At 35.1% G+C, this 27,518-nt stretch overlaps 1 long non-coding RNA gene across 1 annotated transcript in view; it reads right to left on the bottom strand.

Moving 5' to 3' along the window:
* Positions 1-1,651: 1,651 nt before the first annotated feature.
* LOC117800638 overlaps positions 1,652-27,518 on the bottom strand; it is an 86,217-nt gene continuing 60,350 nt past the window's right edge. Inside the window, exon 3 of the long non-coding RNA XR_004623142.1 lies at positions 1,652-1,760. This is a non-coding gene — a long non-coding RNA (uncharacterized LOC117800638). The remainder of the gene's footprint in view (positions 1,761-27,518) is intronic.

Raw genomic sequence — 27,518 nt, 5'->3', positions numbered from 1 at the left:
CAGCCTTGACATTTGCTCCTAAAATACTTCACTCTTTGAAGTTCAATAGGATAGATGCTATTATAAGTAATGCTATCTTTTCAAAGCTTTGCCTTAAAATTAGCTCATTTTTCATAGTTTTCAGTGGCACATGTCATAATAGAAGAATATGAGGTATATTTAGAATTTATGGTATGCTCCCTGAAAGGGGTCTTTGCCTTAGAAAGAAACATTTATTTAGTCCTGGATAAGAGGAACATGATTGAGGTGTTACCCTTAACACTAGGATTAGAGAATTGGTAACTATCCAAAATGGATAAAAGGCTAAGTCTACCAAATTCCAAAACACTTTTTATAGTAAGGTCTTCTCACTTAAAAGTGTCTCTTCAGTCCATGCCTACTTTTCAGTGTTGGGAATTAGAGAGAATGTGAATTTATCTTATTGATAGTAATTAATGAGAATTCAGTCTGTGTTTTCAAGAGTGACTCACTGACATCCAATCAGAAACGTGAAATTAAAAAAATAATATTTAGCTATAGAAAAGAAATTAACAACACAAACATTTTAAGATTTAACCATCTACTTTCTTGTAAATAATGTGCTGTTTATATTAAAAACCCAGACTGTGTGCATGACAGAAAGTGTGGGGCAAGTAGAAGCAAAAAACTACCACATTGTGTACAACAAAAGAGTATATTAGATGTGTAATAGTAGGAAAATATGAAGTATTGTAGGGATAGAGTATGAAATAGAAATAATGTTTTATAGGGGCTTATGAATTATCATAACTAGAGTGATACATTCATTTGTATGAATCAGATCATTACATAATTTATGTGTATGTGTAATAATTTTAGCCTATTATTTAAGGTTTTACAACATTTAGGCAATTTACGATTTTCATTTTAACATGAAAATCTATAATTTAACACAAGTATTATGATTACATAATAATATAAAAATCTATTGTATTATTAATATAATAATTTACTGAGTATCTACTACAAACTAGTCACTGGACCAAGTACTAAAAATTGTTAAAAACTAATCATGTCTTTTTGATGTTTATAGTTTCATGACATGACATAGATTTCCAAATGTGCAAAATTATAATCAAGATCAAGTAATATTTGTTGTAAGAGCAATATATATCATTCTAGTACAGAAGATGAAGGATAACAAAACACTAACTTCCTTTGAACTTCTAAATTCAAGCACAAGGCAACATGTAAAAATATTCCACATTTAGAAAAGCCCAGGAATCTCGTTTCTACATTTAAATTCTAACATGGAAGAGAGGATGATTTTCTTAAATTTGCACATAAGAAAGAAATACAGGCACAAAGAGCTGGGGAAAAAGTTACTTAATGTTAATCTACTTTGATAAAGATTTATACTCCTCTATGAAACCAGATGGTAAAGATTATATATTTTGATATAAAATGGGTAAATATGCCATGATGGAAAGAAAGGATTATGGAGAGAACTTTGATCTATGGAGGTGCTAGAAACAATTAAAGATATGAAAGAAGTAAGTATCACCAGTCCCAGATGGAGTTACTGTAAATTCGACTAAGTGTTCCAAGACTGTTTGACAAGTCCTCTAGCAGATGTTTTTAATCTTGGATGGAGAGCCCAAGCATTACCTGGATGCATGAAAAAGGTTACTTTGGAAGTGATGGCAGGAAAGGAATCGGGATCTTGACTCTGGCTCTTCATTTTCATTGGTCTTCCGGGCATCAGTGTCTATTAGCCAAAACCCACTCTTTGGTGATTATCTCTGTAGGATGCATAAGAAAGGATGTGGGTCATTTGAGATCATCTGAAGGATATAATAAGAAGGAAATGAAACATAGTTGTACATTCCCTAAAAGTATCCAACAGTGAAGTTTCGCACTAGAACAAGCAAATTAAAAGAAATGTAGATTTTTAAAAAAGAAAGGGAAAAAAAAAGAAATGTAGACTAGTTGTTTTTGATAGGGGTAGATTTACAGGTAGTATGTCATCCATCTAAATGGCAGAACAGAGGACAATTGCTCTTGACATGGCCTAAATATTCTGGACATCTTAGAATTTAATTTGGGTGTACTACTGGAAAATTACTATCAGAAAAAAAAATCTTGGCAGGACCCAAAATGGTGACTTGTCTATTACTGCAGCTTAGAGTTTGGATGCAACCTAAAAGCTCAAGAAAAAGATGATTTTAGGTTCAATGATATCTGCTTATTAGACAACAAATAACAAATAGTCATTTACTTCCTTCCTATTGGGTAATTTGAAATAAGTATATTTCCAAAGACAGGGAAAATGATCAGTAGATTTTCATTCACACTTCTGAAGTTTTTTGTTAGCATCTTCCAAATCTCACTTGGCGAAAGTCAAATATATTCTCAGCTGAATGCAAATGTGCAAAAATCCAAAGAGTTATTTGCCAAGAATCTCTTTCTCCCTCCTTCCTTCCCCCACTCCCCGTCTCTCTCCTACTCTCTCACTCTCTCATTCTCACTCTCTTTTTTATTCCAGACACTTCCATTTGGAGTCCTAAAGAAATAAATATTTCAGAGAGGAATTCCATGCTTTCTTTGGAGGAAAAATTCCCCAAGAGTTCAATAATGCTCTATAGAAACAGTTAGTGGTGGGAGGCCTTCCCTACTAAATTTAAAACAATATTATCAGGCATGCCAATTAAAATCCTTGTGGGATTGGGTGTGGTGGTAGAAGCAACTTCAGGTCACTTCAGAACACAGAGAAAATGTTCAAAGCAAACCTCTAAATGAAATTGGGTCTCTTTTCCTCGCATCTTAATAGAAAGGATGGTTCATTCTTATATCCACTCAATTGTTGATATAACCTTAAAGTTTTGGCAACATGTTCCAGAAAAACTGACCACATCCCCACCTTTTATTCCATGAAAGATGGGGAAATGCTGATCTGGATAAGTTTCTGAGGAGACTGAGAGAAGGTTCGTGAACCTTAGCATTATTACAGTTCTCAAAGCAAAATTGTTCCAAGAACAAGTTTAGATAGAGGGAGAGCACAATCATTTTCCATTTTAGAATTCTATTCTCTAAGTTTTTGTATGACTGACCACCCACTATAATAAAGTATTGTTATAGCATAAATGGGTGGCATTCAAGTATTTATGAATCAATATAATTTAATATCATGTCGAGTAAAATAATTTGATACATAAAGAAAAAAGAAAAACTATTGCATTTCCGTAATTATAAGCAATTATTTATTTTCACATTTTCACATTTCCATAATTAGTATGCATTTTTTATAACTGAGGCATACCTTTGTAGTGGACTTTTTAAAAGAAGACTTTTAAAGAAGGTGTCAGTAAATCAATGATACCTTTTCATGTTACTTTAGATTTGAAAAAGTACATTATTTGCTACAAAATGATATTGTCTAATTTTCTATGGATTTTATTACTCTGCTTCTCATATCTATAATAAAAAAAGACTGAAAATCAAACGGTAGCTATTACATGATTAGATTTGGAAGACTCACACACACAGGCACAATTATGAAGTAAGTACTATATCACCTTCTTCAAACATCAAAGAAAGCTACTACCCAACACTTCAGATTATAAAAGTAGGCCGCAAGCCAGAGTGTCAGTCCATTTGGATTGATAACAAAATACCAGAGATTGGGTGCTTAGAAACAAGAGAAATTGATTTCTCAAATTCTGGAGGCTAAAAAGTCTAAGATCAAGGCCCTAGCAGATTTGCTATGTGGTGAAGGCCAGCTTCCTGGTTCACAGCTGGCTGCCTCTTCACTGTAACCTCATATGATGAAAAGGGGGCAAGACAGCTCCCTGGAGCCTCTTTTATAAGGGCACTAATCCCATTCATGAGGGCTCTATCTTCTACCCTTATGCTCTAACCACCTCGGAAAGGCCCCACCTCCTAATACTCTCACATTAGGTATCAGGATTTAACATATGAATTCTGAAGGGACATGAACATTCAGTCTATAGCAGCCAGTGAGAAGCGAAATTAGCATGCTGAACAGCAAATAGGCTAAGTCTAAAGAGGCAGACATCTTCAAACTATACTGAACTGTTTCATCCCAAGTATTTCTCTTCTACATTGATATAAAGGCAGTTGTAGAGAATATTTAAGGTAGGATGAAACAGTCACATTTGCTAGGTGAACCCATGGTAAATAGCAGCTTAACGCTGAGAAATCTTCCTGTCTAGAATTTTCCCTCTACCCCATGTAATCCCATCACTGTCATACTGGAGTAACCAAGTCTATACTTGATTTATTATTTCCCATCTGACCTAAGGTTTGCCTGGTACAGTACGTAATATGGACTGAGTCAAACAAATATATACTTATATATTTGTTGATTTAAAGTCTTATGTTGGATTTTTATATACACGGGAAAAATGGACAAATAAAGCATACTTATTTCTAAAGAGTGTGAGATGAGATACCAGATTCTTGGAAAGAAGTACTGTGGGGTAAGGGGCTGGTCAGGGCCAAGAAGAAGACACGTAAACTTCCAAGTAGCCTTGGGAAATTATTCATTAAATCACTCTTCACTTTACATAATCTAGTCAATATTTGTTGCTACTAAAAAGGAATTCCAGTTCCTAAAAACATTAAATTCCTTCTTTTACAGCCTGAATTTTTTTTGAGATATTTCACACTGTGCTTATAAATTGGGTAAGCCTCAAAAAGTTGGGCAAAATCTCCTTAATATACATATGAATTTGGATAAGACTTTAAGACACTGGTAAGTGTTTCAAAGAAGTGTGGAATAAACTACCCTTAAATATTTTTATAGTAGGAAAAAAAAATCTTATTGTTCAAACTACTGCAGTTGGAAAACAAGAAACATCAAGAAGAAAACTGCTTGGAAATAGCTGAATTGCATCCCCAACCATCTTAAATGCCTGTAAGAACCAGGAAGCCTTGTTTTCCAAACTGAACAGCTTCACCAAGGATGCCAGCACTCTCCCTCTTAGATGTGGGCTTTGGAATCAACTGTGCATAAAAAAATCCTCAAGCTATAAGATATCACTTAGAGCTGGGGAGGAAAGTGGTAGGAGAGAACAGTTTAGAAAAGATACTTTCAGTTGGTGGTTCCTTTTAAAATTCTGTATTTCTTAATGAAATTACATGCATATAAGTACAAAATACTCATATGCACATAAAGATAGAAATGTCAAATAAAAGACTCTTTATGAGTCTGTTTTCCATGGACTCACTGTAATCTTTATACATCTTAGACCACCTTTAAATATCTGTTTCCTCTCCCTACACTGCAAGCCCAGATTCAGGTAGAGTTTAGGCCTCTGGGCTTTTCCATGGAGGTGAAATTCCTCTGTCAGCCAAGTTCTGAGGCACTTGACAATGAAATAGTCCTGACTAAATGTCAGCACTCTCATTCCCCTCAGATTGACTACAGATATTTAGTTAGGTAATAACCAGCTCCCATTCATGTACCAAAGCTGGTTGTCTGACTTCTACAAAGATAAAATCTTGAAAATATAAACAGTCCTTTAGAACCTGGCCTAGTCTCAAATGAGAAGTGTATCTGGCTGTTACTATGTTTTCTAGCACCAGACAGAAAAGTCACATCAGTCCAGCCATGTCTGAATTATCTTGTCAGGATTTCACACAGACAGTGGAAACTTTTCAACATTGTACCTCATAAAATTGTAACCAGGCTGATAAATCTGTTTATTTTCCTCTAAGTGTGCCCTGGTTTTCATAACACAGACATTTTGTAAGTGTGCTAATGAATGGCAACACCCTCATCTGAATCTCAGTCTTCATACTTTCTCTGCCAAGAAATTTGTTTTGTGAATTTTCAACTTTTGTTTTTCCACCACGAAAACTAACCACGAGAACTGGCTTGAAAGCAGTTTTAGCAATTTTTTTCAAATGCACTTACTTTGATAGCTAAAAATGACCTCAAAGAATGATTAATACCTTGTGGGGGTCGATGACATAAATCTGCTCCAGTGTGCCCAATGCAAGTTCTCTCAGAAGGAATGTTACAGCTATATTGCTGTGGAAACCTGGTGACACTGAGCAGACCACACCAGATATAAAATCTTCAAAAAAGCACAACTACTTAACCTGGACTTGAATTTATATGTACTTGACTTGTTACCAAAAAAATGCAGTGAACTATTTTCCCTAGAAACTACATAATGTATTGCAATACTACCCAGAAGAAAATCCCTCTCCTTTAGCAGTTTCAAATGTGTTAACAAAAAAAGAATGAGTGACTTTCTGATGATTTTAATTTCTTGGGTCCCTTAAGCATGTTTTTCTCTTATCTGAGGGAAGAATGGTGCAGTGAGGGCAAGGGGTGGCAGGGTAAAGCAGGTATCAAAAATCTGTCAAGCATGTGACTACACAGGATACTGCAACAAAATAATATGTTTGGTCAAAATGTTTGTGAGGGCAATCTTTAACCTGGTTGACAGAATGATTTTATGGGGGTCTTGTATACATAAATCAACTACTAAAAAGTCAGTCCAATGCTCCTACCTGACTAAATAAATTACGAATTAAGAAACAGTTATGGTTATGGTGACACAGGTTGGTTAAGAATGTGACCTCCAAAGCCAAGTCATGGGGATCGGAAACTTGAATGACCATAGACAAGTTAATCTCCTCATACCTTAGTCTCCTCAACTGTAAAACGAAGATAATAATAGCATCTACTTCGCAGGATTATAATGAGGATTTAACAACTTAAGTTTAAAAAAAAGAAAAGCCTGGAAGAGAAGCTAGCAAATGCTCAACCATATTTGTCACTTTAGATTCATATCTAAATGATTTCATCATCACATCTAAATGATTTATCATTCATATCAAGTGATTTTATCAGCATCAAATATTAACTGAATGTAAATATATTCATGTGGTGAGTGTTGAATTTATTTCATACCTGACTGTTCAGAGAATAGTCTCACTATTGTGCCGTGGTATATACATACATGTGGTTAAACTTTCAGCCAGTGAAGCTGCAAGAGCCTAAATAGCATGGAGATTAGAATCTTAGAGATGGAAGAGATTTTAGTTGTAATCCAATATGATTTTCCAGAGTAGGAAACCACGATCGACAGAAATTAAGTGGCTTTCCAGAAGAAACATAAATTAATAGCAGAGCTGAGCCTTGAATGCAGGTCTTCTTCTTTCGTGTACATGTGTACAAACAAGACAATTCATAATTTTTTGATAGTGTGTTTCAGTCATTGTGCTATAAAAAGATATTCGTCCATTAGCATGGGAATGATTATATAATTACATCTTTTGATTCCTATCAAAGACTCACCATTAAATATGATAGGTATTGTTTGTATTTGCAATGTCATGATTAACATTTACATAATTATTTAAAATAGAAAAAAGCTTGCCATAGTCATATTGTACATAGTGCTAGTATGAAGTGTAATATACAGTATAAAGTATAGACAACATATAAAAATAAAGCTCTGTATGTTGAAAAAGAGAAGCAAATATCTTTATTTTTCATCTTGTTGGTATGTTTTCTCATGTAAAGTTTATATCAATCTTATATCATTGAACTTATTTTATGAATACGTAAACTGAGGTTCAAAGTTATTTAGGTAGTTTTGTCCATGATCACAGAATTAGTGAGTGGCCCAGATGAATTCAAAGCCAGATCTCTGGCATCAAATCCTAAACTATTTCCAATATACTGGCTGAGTTTATTCCATATGTATTTATTCATTCTTCACTTTGCCTTCTAAAAATATAAAGACTTCTTGGAGATGATTTTTTTGCATAGTCCAAATCTTTTTTAAATGATAAATGAAGTTCAATTGGATGATTTCCTTTTTTGCTCAGATTTCTTTACACAAGCAAAGGCTTCCAAATCCTTGCAAATGTGTATAGTTTGAAGCCCCACACTATGGGCATCACTCAGGAGCTTAGAAATGCAGATCCTCAGCTCCCAGTTCAGATTTACTTAATTGGAATCCGCATTGTAACAAGCTCCCAGATGCTATACATGCACATTGAACATTGAAAAGCATCAGTCTAAATCACTGTACACTTTTAAAAATGCTGCTCGGGGCGCCTGGGTGGCACAGCGGTTAAGCGTCTGCCTTCGGCTCAGGGCATGATCCCGGTGTTGTGGGATCGAGCCCCACATCAGGCTCTTCCGCTATGAGCCTGCTTCTTCCTCTCCCACTCCCTCTGCTTGTGTTCCCTCTCTCCCTGGCTGTCTCTATCTCTGTCGAATAAATAAATAAAAATCTAAAAAAAAATAAAAATAAAAATAAAAATAAAAATGCTGCTCAACTACCCAGTAGTGGTGTTAGTAATGGTGGCTTCAGTACTGCTGTTTTGCAAACTAAACAGCATTTATTTTTTAACTGAAAAGTTGAATCAATATTTATTCCCTTTACAACGTTTTTCCTCTTCAGTTTACCTCAAGCTTTGCACAGCAGTTAAAAAGTATCAATTAAGGACATCAGAGGACTTCATATATCTTTGAAAATAATCAAAGTAATTATCGCATCACTGGGATTTTTACAAGGATTCCAAAACATCTTCCAGTGAACTGGGAAGATAGGAATAATGGAACATCAGTCACCTTAATTGTTAACATTTACAAATCTCTAAAATGGGAAAGGAAATTTCATATACATCATTGTATTAATGTTTCATACAATGAGAAGAAATGGTAAGATAACTGAAAACTCCAGAAATTGAGGTATAGGACAGACTTTAACATCCATGCACTTCAATTAGGACAATTTCCTTTAAAAATTGCTACTGGTGGGAAGTGCTTACATGTCATACAGTTTGTTTTTCACAATAGTTCTATGGGCTAAACTTTGTTATTCTCATTTTTCAATAGAAAAATGAAGACCAAAGATGTTGAGAAAATTAATAGTACCTTGAATAGCTATTATATTGTTATAATGGATTAGATCTGGCTCCAATGTTTATAGCAGCACTGTCCACAATAGCTAAATTGTGGAAGGAGCCGAGATGCCCTTCAACAAATGACTGGATTAAGAAGATGTGGTCCATATATACAATGGAATATTACTCAGCCATCAGAAAGAATGATTACCCAACATTTGCAGCAGCATGGATGGAACTGGAGGAGATTATGCTAAGTGAAATAAGTCAAGCAGAGAAAGACAATTATCATATGGTTTCACTCATTTATGGAACATAAGAAATAGCAGGAAGATCGGTAGAAGGAATAATGAAGTGGAGGGTAAACAGAAGGGGGAATGAACCACGAGAGACTATGGACTCTAGGAAACAAACTGAGTGCTTCAGAGGGGAGGAGGGTGGGGGATTGGGATAGGCCAGTGATGGGTATTAAGGAGGGCACATATTGCATGGAGCACTGGGTGTTATACGCAAAAAATGAATCATGGAACATTACATCAAAAACTGAGGATGTACTGTATGGTGACTAATATAACATAATAAAAAATTATTATTAAAAAATAAGATTTGGCTGTCTGCAAGCCTATGTTCTTCCTACTTTGTAGACTTAGTTCAGACAGGTTTTAAAAAATCATTTAATTAAACAAATTTTTTACCCTTCAAATATTTGAAGTCTGCCACACAGACCTAGTAGAAAGACATGCCTTTAGCTATTATTCTGGTCACTCAGCTTATAATCTGATAATGCATTTGAGTATAATATATACTGATGACCGAATATATTGCACCAAGTTAGTGTTGAATTACAAGAATATGAATGGACTCTGGTGTATTGTTCGGATAGGTACCTTCCAAATTATTTTCTGTGATAAACTTAGCTTTCCTTCCTATTTAGGTGTTATTTATCTCCTGTTTGTCTTTTCTCTCAAGACAAAGGTCCTTATCCTGAGCCTTGAGGATCTCTGACACTTGCAGTCTGGTTGGAGAAATAACTTGAAAAGTAGAAAAGTAATCAGAACACAGAGTGGTATGAGAAAAATTTGAAGACCTGTTGATAAAGAAAATAAAAGAGTGTCAAATCCTGCTGAGAGATCATATAAGATAAGGATAGATTGTGTCTGTTTGAATTTGAACATGGAGTGGTGGGGGACATGAAAGCAGAATCCAGAGGAAGATGATGGGCAAGTGCCAAGTGAGAAGGTAGACACAACAGAAGGAGGCAACACTTTTGTGTTTGGTGGGCATGAGGAAGGTTGGAGGTGACAGTGGTACAAAATGAAGCATTAACTGGAAGAGGATGTGGAAATAAGAGATGATTAATAAGTTTAGTTTTCCAACTTTGTTCTTTTTCAAGATTTCTCTGATTTGGGGTCCCTTGTGATTCCATAAGCATTTTAGGATGGATTTTTTAATTTCTTCCAAAAATATCATTGGGATTTTGATAAGATTGCATTGACTCTATTGACCACTTTGGGAGATACTGCCATCTTTACAGTAAGTCCTAGCACCATTTGTTGAAAAGAGTCAGTTATTCTTAATGGATATGTTTGAATGCGGATGCATCCTTCAATCAAACTGTATCATATACTTATTGAGCATCTACTATGTGGCAGGCATCATTTTAAGTGATGGCAATTAGAGCCAAGACAATTAAGCCAAGGTTCATGATCTATTGGAAAGATATTGCAATAATGAAAATTGTAGGTCAGATCATATGGGCAACAGTGGAAGAGGTGAGAAGTGGTTAGATTCTGAAACTCTTTTGAATATAAAGAGAACTGCTGATGGACCAGAGATGGAATGTGAAAGAAAGAGGGGAGTGAAGGTTAACTCCCGAGCTATTAGCCTGATAAAATGACAAGAAGGAATTGCCATCAAATAAGATGAGGATACTTTGAGTGGAACATAATTTTTGAGGAAAGATCATTAATATGGATAAAAGATACCAGCTATATATGAGAAAGGTAGGAGGATGAAAGGAAAGGTGTAATATTGCATGGAAGTACAGTAAGAGAGTGAGCTTACTTGAAAATATCATGGTCATGTACCCACTTAAGGTTGTGGCCATGAATCTGACACCAACTGGACAGATGTGTGATTATTTCCAGCATTGTCCAGATGTACACATTCAGTAAAGCAGAAGAGGGATGTTTGGGCCCATTTCGGATTGGATTGTGGATAGTCAAGTATGACTGAGGAAGAAAAAGACAGTGAATAGAGGAATTTTGCCAATGAGGGTCTATAGTAATGAGCTATGGATCCAAGTAGCATAAGGAGGGTAGTAAAGAGGAATCAAAATATCAACAACATACACATTTGTAAGACTCCGTTATCACTAATGCATGTAAGACTAGTACCAAAGATTAGCACTAATGAATGTGCACACAAATAAACACATACATCTAGTTGTTGCTGTTATTGGTGTCCAAATTGGTGAGTCCAGACATTATTAGGGAATGCACATATAAAATCAAATATACTTGCAAAGTTCAAGCTCATTTTTATTTATTCTTTGTGACTAGTGGACTTAATAAAAACTTCTTACAGAAACAAATTGTCATTAAGTATAAAAAGCACATAATCTTTTAATTTGTGAATGGTTCTTTGCTGTTATTATTTAGTCCTTTGATTCTCATATAGAGACTTAATTTAATGATTAATTGAAATGCATGAGGACAGCTTCTGTTGCCTTGGAAGCTTCATGGGATTTGCCTGCTACTTCTAGACAGCTGTATCAAATGTGGATTTAATAAGAACACCTTATCCTCCATTTCCAAGAAAATTCTATAGGAAATTATCAAGCTTTCCTAGTTCCAGTGCTTGTTTGGCAGAAAGAATTAAGCTTTTTGTTTTTATGGCTTCAGCATTTCATTATACAAGGCCTTTCCCTAAGTCAGTTGCCTAAGACATGCTAAATCTAATGAGTTATAGTCATCAAACAGAAACCAAATAGATCTTATAACCTCCTCAATACTAGATAGAAAGAAAGCATTATGGGTAAGTTTGGATAAAGCTACATTTCCCATCATCATGAAAACTTTATCAGAACCAGATCATGAAGATCTGGATACTACTCCATTTCTCTACTAGGGCATTTAGTGCTTATTTATTACATCATGGAAAATATTGCCATCATATATCTGGTAACTCTATGGACTAGATTAGTTTGTGTCAAATTTCACAACATCTTATCTGGTTCCAAGTTTGTAATGCCATCAGTTCTTCTGTGTTCGTGCAAGAAATATCATTGAATATAAATATCATAAGAAACTTATTTTCTTTTAACATTTCTGCTTCATATGGAGGTATTAGACTGGTTCTTTATTTTGGAAGAAGTCAACTAACATCATTCTTGGATATCAAGTGTATTTAAGGCAGGAGGAATGATATTTGGACTTGTCTGATGTTTCCTCATAATTAAATTCAGGTTTGGACTTTCAATAATATCTGTGTGAGGAGATCAAGCAATTTGCAAAGCAAGTATGAAACTGAATGAAATATAAAAAGAAAAAAAATGAACTATTTCAGGTACTTCAAAGTGACCAAAGACACAACAAAACGCAATGTGTTTACTCCTGAAAAAGTGCGACCACAACGGGGAAACCTAATGGCAATTCTGTGGCCTTCTTGCGTGGGTATCCTTCTAATCCCACCTCACTCCACCACTCCAGCTCAGGCTGCAAAATCTGCAGCTTTATGACTGGCAGATGAGAGCTGACTGTTCAAAGTTGATGGCAAACATTGGCAGCTTTATTGGCAAAGTCAGTGGACCCATTCAAAGGAGGGATAAATGGTTACTATAATAAAGTCAATGGCTCCCCCACATATTAGCAGCAAATAATTGGAATTTGAAATAAAAACATAAATGCATTGCATTAGCACCAAAATATATGAAATACTTATCTATACATCTAATGAATTATGTGTAAGATCTATGTGAGAAAAACTAGGAAACTTAATGAAAGAAATGAAAGAAATCAAAGATTTAAATAAATGGGTAAGTAGTCCAGAAATGTTATGGATAGAAATGTCAAGAAGCCAATTCTTCCCAACCTGATCTATAGATTTAAGGCAATACCAATAAAAATCCCAAGTTATTCTGGGGATATCAACAAGCTCATTCTAAAGTATATATGGAAAGAAAACAGACCCAGGGGGGCGCCTGGGTGGCACAGCGGTTGGGCGTCTGCCTTCGGCTCAGGGCGCGATCCCGGCATTATGGGATCGAGCCCCACATCGGGCTCCTCCACTATAAGCCTGCTTCTTCCTCTCCCACTCCCCCTGCTTGTGTTCCCTCTCTCGCTGGCTGTCTCTATCTCTGTCGAATAAATAATTAAAATCTTTAAAAAAAAAAAAAGAAAAGAAAAGAAAACAGACCCAGGATAACTAACATAACATTGCAGAAAAACAAAGTCAGAGGACAGACACTATCCACTTCAATAATTACCATAAAGCTATAGTAATCAAGGAGGTGTGATATTTATGAAAGACTAGACAAACAGATCAATGGAATAGAACAGAAAGCCCAGAAACAGATATACAAACAGACAAAGGAGCAAAGGCAATTCCACAAATAACAGTCTTTTCAAGAAATGGTGCTGAAACAGTTGGACATCCATATGAAAACAACATACATAGAGACCTACATTCTTTAAAAAAATTTACTCTATGGATTTTAAACCAAAATATAAAATGCAAAACTATTAAGCTTCTGGAGGATAACAGGACAAAATCTAAGTAACCATAGGTTTAGTGATGAGTTTTTAGAGAAAACACAAAGAGCACTATCCATGGAAGAAACTTTTGATATGTTGGATTTTCTTAAAGTTAAAACCTTTGTTCACTGTTAAGAAAATGAAAAGGTAAGTCACAGACCTGGTGAAAGCATGTGCAAAATATATATTAGATAAAGGACTCGTATCCAAAATATACAGGAACTCTTAAAACCCAACAATATATAAACAATCAACCCAATTACAAAGGGACAGAACATCTGAAGAACCCTCAGCAAAGACAGCATATAAGCACATAAAAAGACGTTCCACATCTCATGTCATTAAGAAACTGCAAATTAAAATAATAATGAGATACTACTACACATCTATTGTAATAACTGAAATCCAAAACATTGATAATAATAAATGCTTGTGAGTATGCTGACCAACAGGAACACTCATTCATTGTTGGAGGGAATGCAAAATGATACAACTACTTTAGAAGACAGTTTGACAGTTTCTTACAAAGATAAATAGTCTTGCCATATGATCCAACAACTATGCTCCTAGGTATTTACCCAGTTGAGGTAAAAATTTACGTCCACACAAAATCCTGCACTAAAAAATTTATAGCAGTTTTATTCCTAATGACTAAAAACTGAAAGCAACCAAGATGTTCTACAATAGGTGAATGGATAAACAGACCACAGTGTATTCATAAAATGGAATACTGTTCAGCAATAAAAAGAAATGACCTATCGAGCCATAAAAAGATATATAAGAAATTTAAATGCACATTGCTGAAAGAAGCCAGTCTAAAAATGCTAAAAATTACATGATTTCAATTATATGGCATTTTGGAAAACACAAACTTATGGAGACAATTTTTTTACTGTCTTTTCTAAAAAACACCTGATTGGTTTTATAGATCTTTTTAGATCAGTGGTGGTCAGCACTTAACAGGGAGTGAGGCAAGTGGTAAATAGGTGGAGCACAGGTGATTTTTAGGGGGTTAAATTATCCTATATAAAAGTCTAATGGCAAATCTATATTATGCATTTGTCAAACTTCATATTATACATTTGTCTCTTTACAACACAAAGAGTGATCCAAATGTAAACTATGGACTTTAGTTAATAATGATATGTCAGTATTGGTTTGTTAATTATAACGAATGGATTACACAAATGCAAGTTTCACTAAGAGGGGAAACTGTGTGTGTGGGGGTGGTACGTTGTAAGGAATGGGGCTGGATATATGGAACTCTGTATGATCTGCTCAATTTTTCTGTAAATCTAAAAGAGTACTAAAAATGTAGTCTATTTATTATTACTATTTTTTTTAAAACCCAACAACACTCAGAAATGTAAAACAAATCCAAGGCCCAGAAGATGTTGATGTAGAATCTTATCAAGAATTTAAGGGAGAAAGAATACCATTTTTATACAAAGTGCCAAGGGGATGGAACAATTGGATATCTGTATATGGATAAATGACACTCTATCAGCTGACATCATACACACAGATAAACTTGAAAGGGCTCTTAGATCTAAGATAAGAGCTAAAACGATACAATTTCTGGAAGAAAAAAGGAGAAAATCTTTTTGAATTTGATTCAACAAATATTTCTTAGTACAAAAAAGAACATAAGGCAATAAAGAAAAAAGTTTATAAACTAGACTCCATCAAAATTGCAAACCTTTGTTCTTCAAAAAGCACAGTTAAGCAAATGAAAAAGCAAGCCCTATACTAGGAGATAATATAAAAAGTACATATGATGAAGGATTTCTACCCAGAATATATGAAGAAATCATATAACTCAATAAGAAACTAAACCAACAAAATAAAATAATAAAAAAGAAACTAATCCAATAAAAATTTGGTAAAAATATTTTAATGGATACCTCCCCAATGAGGGTACATAAGTAGCAAGTAAGTACATGAAAAGATGCTAAGCATCATTAGTTATTAGAGAAATGCAAACTAATTCCAAAACAAGATACTGCTATACAGCTACTAGAATGGCTTAATTTAAAAAAAATACTGACAATGCCATGTACTGGTAAGGATGTGGAGCAACTGGAACTCTCAGAAATTGCTGGCGGGAATTCAAAATGACAGCAACTTTGAAAGACAGACTGTTAGTTTCTTACAAACATACATTTACCATATGACCCAGCAATTCTACTTCTAGGTATTTCCCCAAGGAAAATGAAAAGCTATTTTCCCACAAATACTTGCATGTGAATGTTTACAGGAGCATTATTCATAATAACGATCCAAACCAAATGTCCTTCAGTTGGTGAATGAATAAGAAAATATGGTATAGGGGCGCCTGGGTGGCACAGCGGTTAAGCGTCTGCCTTCGGCTCAGGGCATGATCCCGGCGTTATGGGATCGAGCCCCACATCAGGCTCCTCTGCTATGAGCCTGCTTCTTCCTCTCCCACTCCCCCTGCTTGTGTTCCCTCTCTCGCTGGCTGTCTCTATCTCTGTCGAATAAATAAAAATAAAATCTTTAAAAAAAAAAAAAAGAAAATATGGTAAATCCATATAATGAGATGCTATTCAGCAATACGAAGAAACAAACTACAAAAGACTTGTCAAATCTAAAACTGTAATTCTAGGTGAAAGAAACCAGATATAGGAGATAGAATGCATGATTCTACATATCTAACATTACGAGAAAAGGCAAAATTATAAGGACAAAAAGCAGATCAGTTGTTGCCTGGAGCTGGGGTCAGAGCAGGGATGAACTGCAGCTTCTCAAGAGGTAATTTTTTGTGGTAATAAAAATGTCCTCAAATTGGATTATGATGATAACTGCAGACCATGTAAGTTTAATAAAACACAAATATGTGTAAACTTAAAGACTAATATAAGTGATTTATGAAAATTATAGCTTGATACATCTGATAAAAATCTATATGCATTATATTGTTAAACATATCCCAGAAATGATGTCGTACCTTCTTGGTGGATCATATCAGGAAATGTCTGAAGCCTCAATGTATCATTACTGGTGATGTTAACCTTCATCAGTTTTTCTACTATTTCACCTGCAACTGCAAAGTTTCACCTGAAAGTGTAACATTTTCATTTTTTTCTATTTCTAATTGGTAAGTATCTTGTAGGAGAAAGTATGAAACTATTCAAATATTCTGTTTTTATTACACTTTTACTCATTATTTTAGCAACCATTGATGATTCTTGCCTGTGAAATTATTGCTATGCCAATTGTGATTTTATTTTTCCATCTTTCCTTCTATGTTTATTAGTTGGAACTCTACAGAATGGAAGAGCTGTCTCTCTCCTCATTTCCTTAATCATTTATTTATTTATATCAGTATAGACTCATGGATATCTACTTTAGTCTATAAATTTTATTTAATTTGTTGTCAAATTGTCCCAAATCTGACCATGGTAGATTTTTCAAGCTGCTCCTGTGTCCTTTCAACATGCCCATCCCCAATCTATTTTTAGATCACTCAGCTCTGGCACTGCAAGGTTTTCCAGGCTCATCTCATATTTTCCATGCTTCAATCCTGGAATCAGCCATGTTTCCAAGGACCTAGTACCTTTCACCGGAGAATAATTAGAAACCAAGATGTAAGTGCTAACTATGTTCATTCCTACAGGATGTCACTGTTTTTAGATCTCCTCCACAGTCAAGCTGGAAAATATATATATAACTCTGTATTAGTCAGGGTTCTCCAGAGAAACCAAACCAACAACGTATACGTATATACATGTGTGTATGCATTTTGTATTCCTCTGTGTGCATTTGTGTGTGTGTGTGTGTGTGTATGTTTATGCAGAGATACACACACAGGGAGAGACAGAAAAAAAGAGGGAGAAAGAAAAATTTAAGGAATTGGCCCTCCCAACTGTGGTGCTGGCAAGTCCAAATTCTACAGAGGGCAGCAGAGTGGAGATCCAGGGAAGAGTAAATGTTGCAGCTCAAGTCCAAAGGCAGTCTGGAGGCAGAATTCCGTCTTCCTCAGGGGACCTTAGTTCTTAAGGCTTTCAGCTGATTAGATGTGGCCCATCCACAATATGGAGGGTAATCTGCTTTATTCAAAGTTTACTGACTTAAATGTTAGTCACATCTAAAAATATCTCTACACAACATCTAGACTAGTGTTTGACCAAACATCTGGGCACCACAACCTAAAGAATTTGTCACATAAAATTAACCGTCACAGCATACCATACACATCTATAAATCTGTCTCAAAAACCACCTTATTAAAATCATAAGTTCCTTGAGCCCACCCACTTTTTTTTTCTTTCCATAATTACCTTGTTGAATTTCTAAAGCTGATCCCTTCATCTTTTTCTATGACTAACAAGCTACTCTTCAACTCTGGACCACTTTCACTTTATATTTTCTATGCTTGTACTGTATAGACACTCCTGAATAAAAATGGACTCCTTGTTTCTAGTAAAAATAGATATTACCAGTTCTCTAGTAAATGCTAAGGAATCTCTTATTAACTTCCCACTGATTTTCTTTTTCCTTTTTTTGGTTCGGCTTGGTTTATTTCTGTAATTTTAAATACATAAAACTTCTTTACAGTTTCTATTCACTAAACAAATGACAATGTATATAACAGGCATTCGGGTAATTTAAGAATACATTACTCATTTACACATTAAGACAGGCCTTTAAAACTATTATCTGTTATCATGAAAAGCATACAATGCTTTTTATAAATTTTGTTATTTATTAAATTCACTTAGCCAACATATAGTACATCATTAGCCTTGATGTAGTGTTCAACAATTCATTAGTTGCGTATAACACCCAGTGCTCATCACATCACGTGCAATGTCCACAACAGCCAAACTGAGGAAGGACCCGAGATGTCCTTCAACAGATGAATGGATAAAGCATACAATTCTTAGGCTATAAAATATTTGTTGGAAATTTTACAGGTTCCATTTCAATTGGATCCATTAGAAACACCATTAACAGTTAAGACAAATAATGGGGTATTCATTTTGCTGTCATTTTATTAAGGATATTTTAATCTATATTCATAAGGAATATTGGTGTCTAGTTTTCTTTTCTTGTGATGTCTTTATGGAATAATTTCCCACCTGTTTTCTACAGCAACTCTTTGCACTTTCATATACCAAATCCTTAATATCACCAATTCCTTTATCCCTCTTTGAAGTGTAGGACTTGCCATCATCTCTTGCTGAACCTAGTTAGTATCCACTAATTAATGTTAGTATCCACTAATTAATGTTCAAGTTCTTACATGACCAGTCCCCAACGTATAATTCTAGTCACAGATTTCACTGCAATACAAATCTGATTCTTTATAGAAGACAGATCATCAGCTGTTCCTCAAATAGTACTCTTATTATTCTGTGCTTCAGAACTAGCCAAGTGTCTTGTGCACAAATATTTATTGGACACTTTCTAAATAAATGGGTGAGGGAATGCATTCAATCTTGAATCTGTTCATTTCTCATTGTTTTAATACCAACCCATCCTTTTGATCAATGATATTTGATCAGCTCAAATGTCATTTTATGCTTTTATGTCTGACCTGGTAAGATTGCCCCTATTTCAAGATAAACTCTGTAATTTTGCCTGTCTATAGTATTTAATTTTTTATATCACTCATCTGGTCTATAACATCTTTTACCTTTTGGAAAAATGCATATGCAGCCTTCCATTAGAAAGTAAGCTTCTTGTCCTGTTTATACAGGAATTGCATAACAATTGTACTACTCAGAATTCCATTAGCGTAGTGTTTCACACAGCATTATTGAGAGACAGCAGGTAGATGGATGAATAAATGGGCAGAAACATGGAAGAAGACATAAATGAAAAATAAATGTTATTAGTAGATTTGGGATAGTATTCCACAGATGGTCTCTAGCCAGTCAACTCTTCTCATTTTATAAAATGCTAAAGCATTTTAAAAAAATAAAGTGTTCTCTTTGGCTCAAGCTGTTACATTACATGAGAGGAAATCAGAATTAAACACCTGGACACACATAATGAATAACAAACTTATTTTAAATAACTAAAGAAAAGGAACAGGTTTTATTGAAAAAGAACAAAAAATAATTGATTTAGTTAGCTTACTGTTCCTTCAAAAATATTCAAAAGGAAAAGGGGAGAAAAACCAGTAGATTTTTTTTTTTTTATAATGATGCTGCTGACTCAGCCCTTCAAATGAAAACATAAGTGCTACTGTATGACAAAACAGAGTCTAGCATAACAAAATTCTAAAGGTATAAAGGAAGTTGACCTTTAAAAGAAAACCAGTAAAACAGGAAGAAAGCTAAAGAATCTTAACAAGCATCAAATACCTTCTTTTAAACCATGACAAGTGTGTTCCCAAGAGATGATTCACCAACATGAGACTACTAGCAGAAATTAACGACTAGTACCTAATGTTCTGGAAAAAAAAAAACCCACAGGATTACATGGAAGAGAAGTGAGTAAAAGGGATTTGCTGCTTATGGCTTCTCCCCCAACATTCCCTCTTCCTGCCTGCCACCAGAAAAGAGTAGTGTATCATAATTTTAAAGGAAACATTTTTCTTTAAAGTTGAATTTTAAATGGATACAAAACTCTCTTCTATTTCTTTAGAATTGTGTAGGATTCTTCTATTAATGTATTCTCAAGTGAAATTCCAGAATATTAGTTTTAGTTTTGTATTTTCAATCAGGTAATAAATGAGTTGACAACCTCAAATGAAGTCTTTTCTTTCTTTCTCCTTCCTTCCTTTCCTTCCTTCCTTCCTTCCTTCCTTCCTTCCTTCTTTCCTTCCTTCCTCCCTCCCTCCCTCCTTCCCTCCCTCCCTTCTTTTTCTTTCTTTTCTTTCTTTCTCTCCCTCTCTCTCTCCCTCCCTCCCTTTCATCTTTCCTTTCCTTTCCTTTCCTTTCCTTTCCTTTCCTTTCCTTTCCTTTCCTTTCTTTTCCTTTCCCTTTCTTTCACTCCTTCCTCCCTCCCTCCCACCTTCCCTCCCTCTTTCTTTCTTTCTTCCTTTCTTCCTTTCTGCCAGTTTCTCAATTTATAGCCCAGGTACAATCTTAGTTAGCTGCTTCCTCATTATTTCAAAACTCTTCTTTTTCAGAACATCTAGCCTTTTGTGCCAGGCAGCATATTCCCAAATATTCCATAGAGTAATTTGATTCTCCTCTTTCATCAAGAATGATTTCTTAGCGTCATGATTCAAACAGATGATATTTCATCAAATTAGTTAAATTAGACATATTTAAGTTAATGTTCTTTGGGTTTGAACAGAAGTAATTAGAGTAATACTTCTTTGATTATAATTTTAAAAGCCACCAAGTCACTTACTTTTCTAAAGTAATCTATTAGCAACCGAATAGAAGCTTCTATTTTTATTACTAACACAGTTTACACTGATGAGCAATGAAGATTAAAAGATAGACAGAGATTTGTTTAATTACTGACTAAAGTTTGATTTTGAAATTTAAATCCCAAATGGCTGATTCTAGGACTGAAGTCATGGAATATACAAGACAAGCTTGCATTCGAAGATCTTATAGTGTAAGAAAACACTGGAACAAAACAAAACAATGTTGGGTTGGGGGGAGAGGAGCGATGTCAAAGAGATACGGGACCCAACCAAAAGAGCTCCCAATGGCAAAAGCTGACATAATTTGAGCAACAAAACACATAATATTACATTGGTTATAAAATAAATACTCATGGGTGTATAGTGACAGAAATAAGTGACTGAACAGATAAATGAGAAAGACAAATCTCCAACCAGAAAAATTCCAAATTCAGTGTATTATATTCCTACTCAAAGAGGTGGGTCATAATTCCCCACTCCTTATGTGTAGGTTCCATTTGGTGACTTCCTTCCAAAGAGAATGGTATGAGAAGGGAAGAAAGAAAGAGTAGATTTACAATGAAGAAATATGACATGTACTACTTCATCCAGGTAGGTTTAACTTTCTTGTCCTCCTCCCTAAAATCGGTAACTCCAGTCTGATCACGAGAGACAACAGAGAACCAGAATTGAGGGATATTCTACAAAATACCTTACCAAAAGTCCTCAAAACTTTGAAGTACATAAAAAAAAAGAACGTCTTAGAACCTGTCAGAGCCATGAGGAGACTAAGGAGACATGAAAAGTAATATGGTATCCTGGATGGTATTCTGGGACAGAAAAAGGACATTAGTGAAAATCTAAGAAAAATGTGAAGTACAGACTTTGGTTAATAATAATGAATTAATATTGGTTCATTGGTTATAGCAAAAGCATCACACTAATGTAAGATGTTAACAATAGGGGAAACTGGGTGTATAAAAACTGCTATCTTTGCAACTTTTCTATAAATCTAAAAGTATTCTATAATAAAAGAAGTTTATTTTCAAAAAAAGCTAAATGTCATATTTCATTTCAAATACATCCTTAGTGGGATGCTTATAGCCAGTAGCAGTCATCAAATATAATACATTTTGAAAGAGGATCCCACATACTTTTTAGATGCATCAGCTTTAACCACATGGTGAGTTAAGAATAATGATGGCAGAGATATCTCCAAAACGTTGTTAACACTACAGAACATTTCCTCAAGAAATCTGCAGTTTGATTGTTCGTAGCTCAGTAGCAACTTCAGATTTTATGATAATACAGGGTTGTTATTAATTTAGCAATAAAAGCAAATCTCCTCAAAACCTTAGACAATCTTTTCATCATCTTTAGACCAGCACCATGCCTCCTAAGTAAATGGCCCATTTAGTTATTTGCCCACTCCCTTGTGTCTTTTATACAGTTGAATACAAATCCAGTCACCAATTCTATTAGCATGAAAGGATCAGAATCAGCATTTCAACATTTATTTGTACAATCAAAGCCTCAAATTGGAAGAACTACAGGTTCCATATGAAACTAATATCCCCTTGAAGGAGCTGCTGGAAAGATCTGATCCAATTATAACAGAAGTCAAATTCCCAGGATTTTCACAGTAGCTAGATTGTCCTACATGTAGAGAAGCCAAATACAACCCTCTTGCCTTGGCAACATCATCACTTGGACTTTCTCTCTTCTGCTTTGAGACAGCATGGACTATTGAACTGCTTGAAGATTTTCGGACTGCACTTGTGAAATAGTTTTAGTAGCACTTAGGAGTATTGGGACTATGAAAAAGATTCTGTATTTAAAACTGGAAAGCAACTTACTTTAGCCCTGAACAATTCATATTCCAGCTGCCTTCTGTAACACTGAGTAAGTCATGCAAACATAAAGACAGTTGACGCGCTTAGCTTTATTATTTTGAATGCAATGGGGCCATGAAAAACGGTTACTGTCACAGACCAACTGATCGTTTGCAATGATTCTCAGTGGTAGGGGGAATGAGAGAGTACCTTTCTGGCAAGTGGACTGTGTGTCGTTTGAAAAAGTATATATTTGATAGATACATTGTTTTTATAAAACCGGAATTTCACATTCTGTAAAGTTTTCTTGCATTAAATAGAGTGATAAAGAATCGTACATTAAACCATAAAACCTGCTGAAGGACCCCGATATTGAGTTTAGACATAGGCGCACTGATTTCCAGTTTCTTCCACTGCCCTTTCAGGAATCTTTAATTTGTAAAAGTAGCCTCTTCTCTTTGGGTTTGCCTCTATACCAAGGATAATTGCGACTTTCCTAACAGGATGTAAATTACATGCCTCACTTTCTCTACTTTAAAGTGCATGTACTGTATTATACCCATGAAATATTTTCTTAGTTTAATTTGAAAGAAACTGGAAGAATTAATTAGAGAACTGATTTTACATTCATAGTCATAGAACTGAAGTACCCCAGGAGTCCCATAAAGGGGTGGACTAGGATATGTAGGGAATCATTTGGCCCTTTGAAATATGAAATATCATTTGGTCCTTTTTCCTAATTAGAAGTGTAGAGACGAACTAAAGGAATCTAGCACCCTGAGTAAAATAGAATGCATCTTGGTATGTATGCGTTATTTTTGTACCAAGTTAAGGGCACACTGGTCAGAAGAAGTGAGATTTCTAAAGTTGTAATGTTCCAGAATGTGAATGTAGGTTATTACATTTCTGCATGTTTAATTTTGACAAAGACATCTTTTCCTTGCTTCCTCTCTCCACTCATTTTCCACCAATAATTGTAGGGGAGGAATGGATCTAGTTTCCCAGTTTTTACATTACTGCAGATTCTCTGCATCAGCCTTTTCTCTCCCCCAGCCTATTTACCTAAATTAAAGAATGGGAAGAGAGACTAAGCGAAGGTCAACATAAGAATGAAGAAAATATGGATGTAGGAGATGGGGGTTCCCTTTGGACAAATCTGGTCTAATTGCTGGCGTCCAGCGTAGTGGAAACAGCCTGGGACATGAATCAAAAAGCTTCAAGACTTATCCCAGAATGCCACCGGCATTGCGGAATTTATGATTTTTTAAGAACGCTTTCAACTGGGAAATTCTATTATCTTATTATCCAATCTCTTTCTATTTCCTAACTTTTCCCATTCTTTACTTTGTATTGAGGATCTGAAAATGGCTACTTTAAGCAAACATCTTCGATTTACATAAGTTTTAGGCCACTATGTTAACTTATTATGCGTTAGATTTAGAAATGATTACAGAAAAAGGTTTTCCCCCATGTATACGACTTTCACTAACTCAGTTTTTCGTTAATTCAAAAAGTATGAACGGCCTACTGTATATAAGGCACTATGAAAGATGAATAAAATTCAGACTCAATCCTCAAGTAGCTCAGATTCTGATGGCAGAATCAGAAAAATAAAAGAAAAAAAACAAACTAAAAACCAAACAGATAAAAACCACTGTATAAGAAGTGGTGTGTTAGTAAAGTTAAATGCCCTGTTTTCTGGAGGGCAGGGGGAGAGGAAATTACTGGCTTCTGAAATTTGCCAATTTCCACAGTGTAAATACTCCCAACATGATCAATTTCAGGATATCAGTATGATGTCACTGAATGTGGAGCTGAGAAAAGATGTATATAATTGGGTCCCATCAGCTGGCTCCAGCACACCATTGAATTAGAAAAGAGGCCTGCTCTAACACTATAGGCCCATAGTATGCGTAGTCCGAAGACAGACATCTGACTCTACACAGGTAGGGTAGAGAAGGACTGCAGAATAGCGAATCCTAGAGTTGAGATTTAAAGGACAAGTAGGCATCAGTCAACTGAGCAAAGCAGAGAAGAATGTTTCAGGCAGAGGGAAGGGTATGAGCAAAGCAAAGAAGAGTGACTTCTAGAACAGAGGTCAGGAAAGATTTGAGGGCCAAGAGAAAAAACTGGGGTATTAGGTAGGGATTCATGTAACTATAAAATCCAGCCATTTGAGATGTAACAAACAACTTGCAGGTAATAAAAAAAAAAAAAACAAAAACAAAAAAACAGGCAACTAATTCAATTTGGCCCAAGGGCCATAGTTGGCTAGCCTCTGTTCTAGAAAAAGGTAGACACTACAGACAAATTACACTAAAGCCTCCCTTCTACAGAGTGGGTGTGTTTTTCTCATTCTTTTAAAATGTATAACAGAGCCAATAAGTCCACCTAACAGATTTCTGGAAATAGCATTTAATTTGGCTTGACCCCACACTCCCAGCTCCAGCAGAACTAAGGAGTGTTGGTGAGTAATGTCAAGTGAATAAAATTCTCCTCATTCATTTTATGTACCAAAATACACATCACTGCACATTGGATGCTGTGATACCCTCCCCAAGTCAGGGAGGAGAAGAGAGTTCAGAAATCATTTCAATGGTACACTGATGTACTTAAGCCATCACCCTTATATAAAGTAGGAGATATAGGTAAACAGATTCTTTAATATGACTTGTTTAGCTTGAAAACAGTTAAATTAAGCACTTGGTACAGTGTTGGAGTGAAGACATCCATTGACATTAATCTTTCCTGGACAAAGTCTTGGAGGATAATCTTTTCCTCGTTTTAGCATTTAAAAAAATATTAAAGCCTTACACAGGTTATGTTCTCAAAGGACCTGACAGCCTCTTCTTAAAGGTAAAGAGAGGCATCTCGTTGTGCCAGAGAGTAAGGAAGTATTCAGGCCTGGTTGGGTACATGTGGAAAGGATACAGGGGTTAAGTCAAAAAAGTTCCTAATGGTCACAAATGGAACAAGTGAGTAAAAAATAAATAAGACATTAGTGCATTATAACTGTAGTATACAATAAAAATCCACAAGTTCATGAAAGTTGAATAAACAAACGAAAGAGAAGAAATAGTTTTTCCTTACAGAAAAATAGTCATTATAAATGTAAAAGGGATGAAGCAAATAGAAATATCTCCATTAGAACACAATAATAATTATGGCAAGTAAAACCTGCCAACAGATGCTAAAATTACTGGATAAATTCTTGGGGAGAAACAGGGTAATTCCACATAGTCTCCAAGTATCTTCCCCAAGATAGTTATTAATTACAAAGAATAAACCAGCAGAAACCACTGTAACCGAGTGATCAAGGTTAACACCACCGGTAGTAAAAGATTCTGAACCCCTCCTATAGTACACAGAGAAGACTGCCTCACTTCTGTACTATTCTTGCCAAAATATACAACCTCAATCTAACCATGAGAAAAACAATCAAACAAAACCAAATTTAGGGACACTCTACCTGACCAGTATTCTCCAAATATGTCAAAGTCATGAGACAGAAGGAAAGGCTGATGAACTGACCCAGACTGACACAGACAACAGACTCAGGAACCAAGACAACTAAATGCAGTGTTATATCCTGGATGGGATCCTGGAACAAAAGAATATTTGTAAAAACAGCAACAACAAAAACACCACAGAAAACAAACATAAAAAAAATTGGTCTATACTATACACTCATAGTTTAATTAATGCACTTTACCAGTGTTAATTTCTTGGTTTTGCTAATTGTATTACAGTTATACAAGATACTAACATTATTGGAATCTGGATGAAGGGTATACTAAAACCTTCTGTACTATTTTTGAAAGTTTTCTGAAGTCTGAAATTATTTCAAAATAAAAAGGTAAAAAAAATAGAGAGAGTGATGTATGTTAAATTAGCACTTTTCATTTATGATATGTTTCCCTTTGCTGGGTCCTATCTGGGATTTTCTCATTTATTTTCACTTCCACTAAGCATCACAGCTAAACTACATAGGAGGGTATTTTGGAATTGAAGTTGTTATTCCTCAAATCTATTCTCCGACCTGCTTAAGACAAAGATTAGATCATCTAATGTGCACAAATACACTTCTAGGTCAGGACTAATTTTATAACATCCCAGGAATTATCCAATGGAGTAAATATAATTTTCCCCATTTTACATTCAGTGATACTAAGTCACTAAAATGGAAGCCCCACGAGGACAGGATTTTTTTTGTCTCCATTGTTTACTGCCATATCTTTACCACTAACATATTTCAGGGCATTTGTTGTTATGTGATGGAGTCAATAAATATTTTGAAATGAATAAATGAATGAACGAGGCTTCAAGAGCTTAAGCAATTTATCCACACAGTTTAACAACAGAAAAGCTGGAAAATGTCTGATTTTGAGGACAAACTTTTACCACCGTACTAGACAACATTGGTCTTAAGATCTTAAAAAACAGAATAGTTGTAATACTTTTTTATATTCACTGCTCATTTATACCAGTCAATCCATAAAATACATGAGAACCAGGAAATCCAAGGAGACTGTTAGTCTGACTGCTGCAAAACTTGTTTTTATCCATTTGCTCAAGCAATTAAAAAGTGGAAATATCTAGAAAGAACTTAGCAATTTCTCAGCATGTCAGGATGATACAAAAATATATTCTGAGAAATGGCATTCAAAGCAGTACCACAAGGGAATAGCTTCCACTTTAAACAGTAGTAGGACATTGCAGATGGTTTTGGCTAAATTTGATTCACCTTCCA

The sequence above is a fragment of the Ailuropoda melanoleuca genome, chromosome 1, assembly GCF_002007445.2.
Source record: "Ailuropoda melanoleuca isolate Jingjing chromosome 1, ASM200744v2, whole genome shotgun sequence".
NCBI classification, from domain to species: Eukaryota; Metazoa; Chordata; class Mammalia; order Carnivora; family Ursidae; genus Ailuropoda; species Ailuropoda melanoleuca.
The sequence above is the reverse complement of the archived record's forward strand: the minus strand, read 5'-3'. Positions and strand labels throughout refer to the sequence as shown.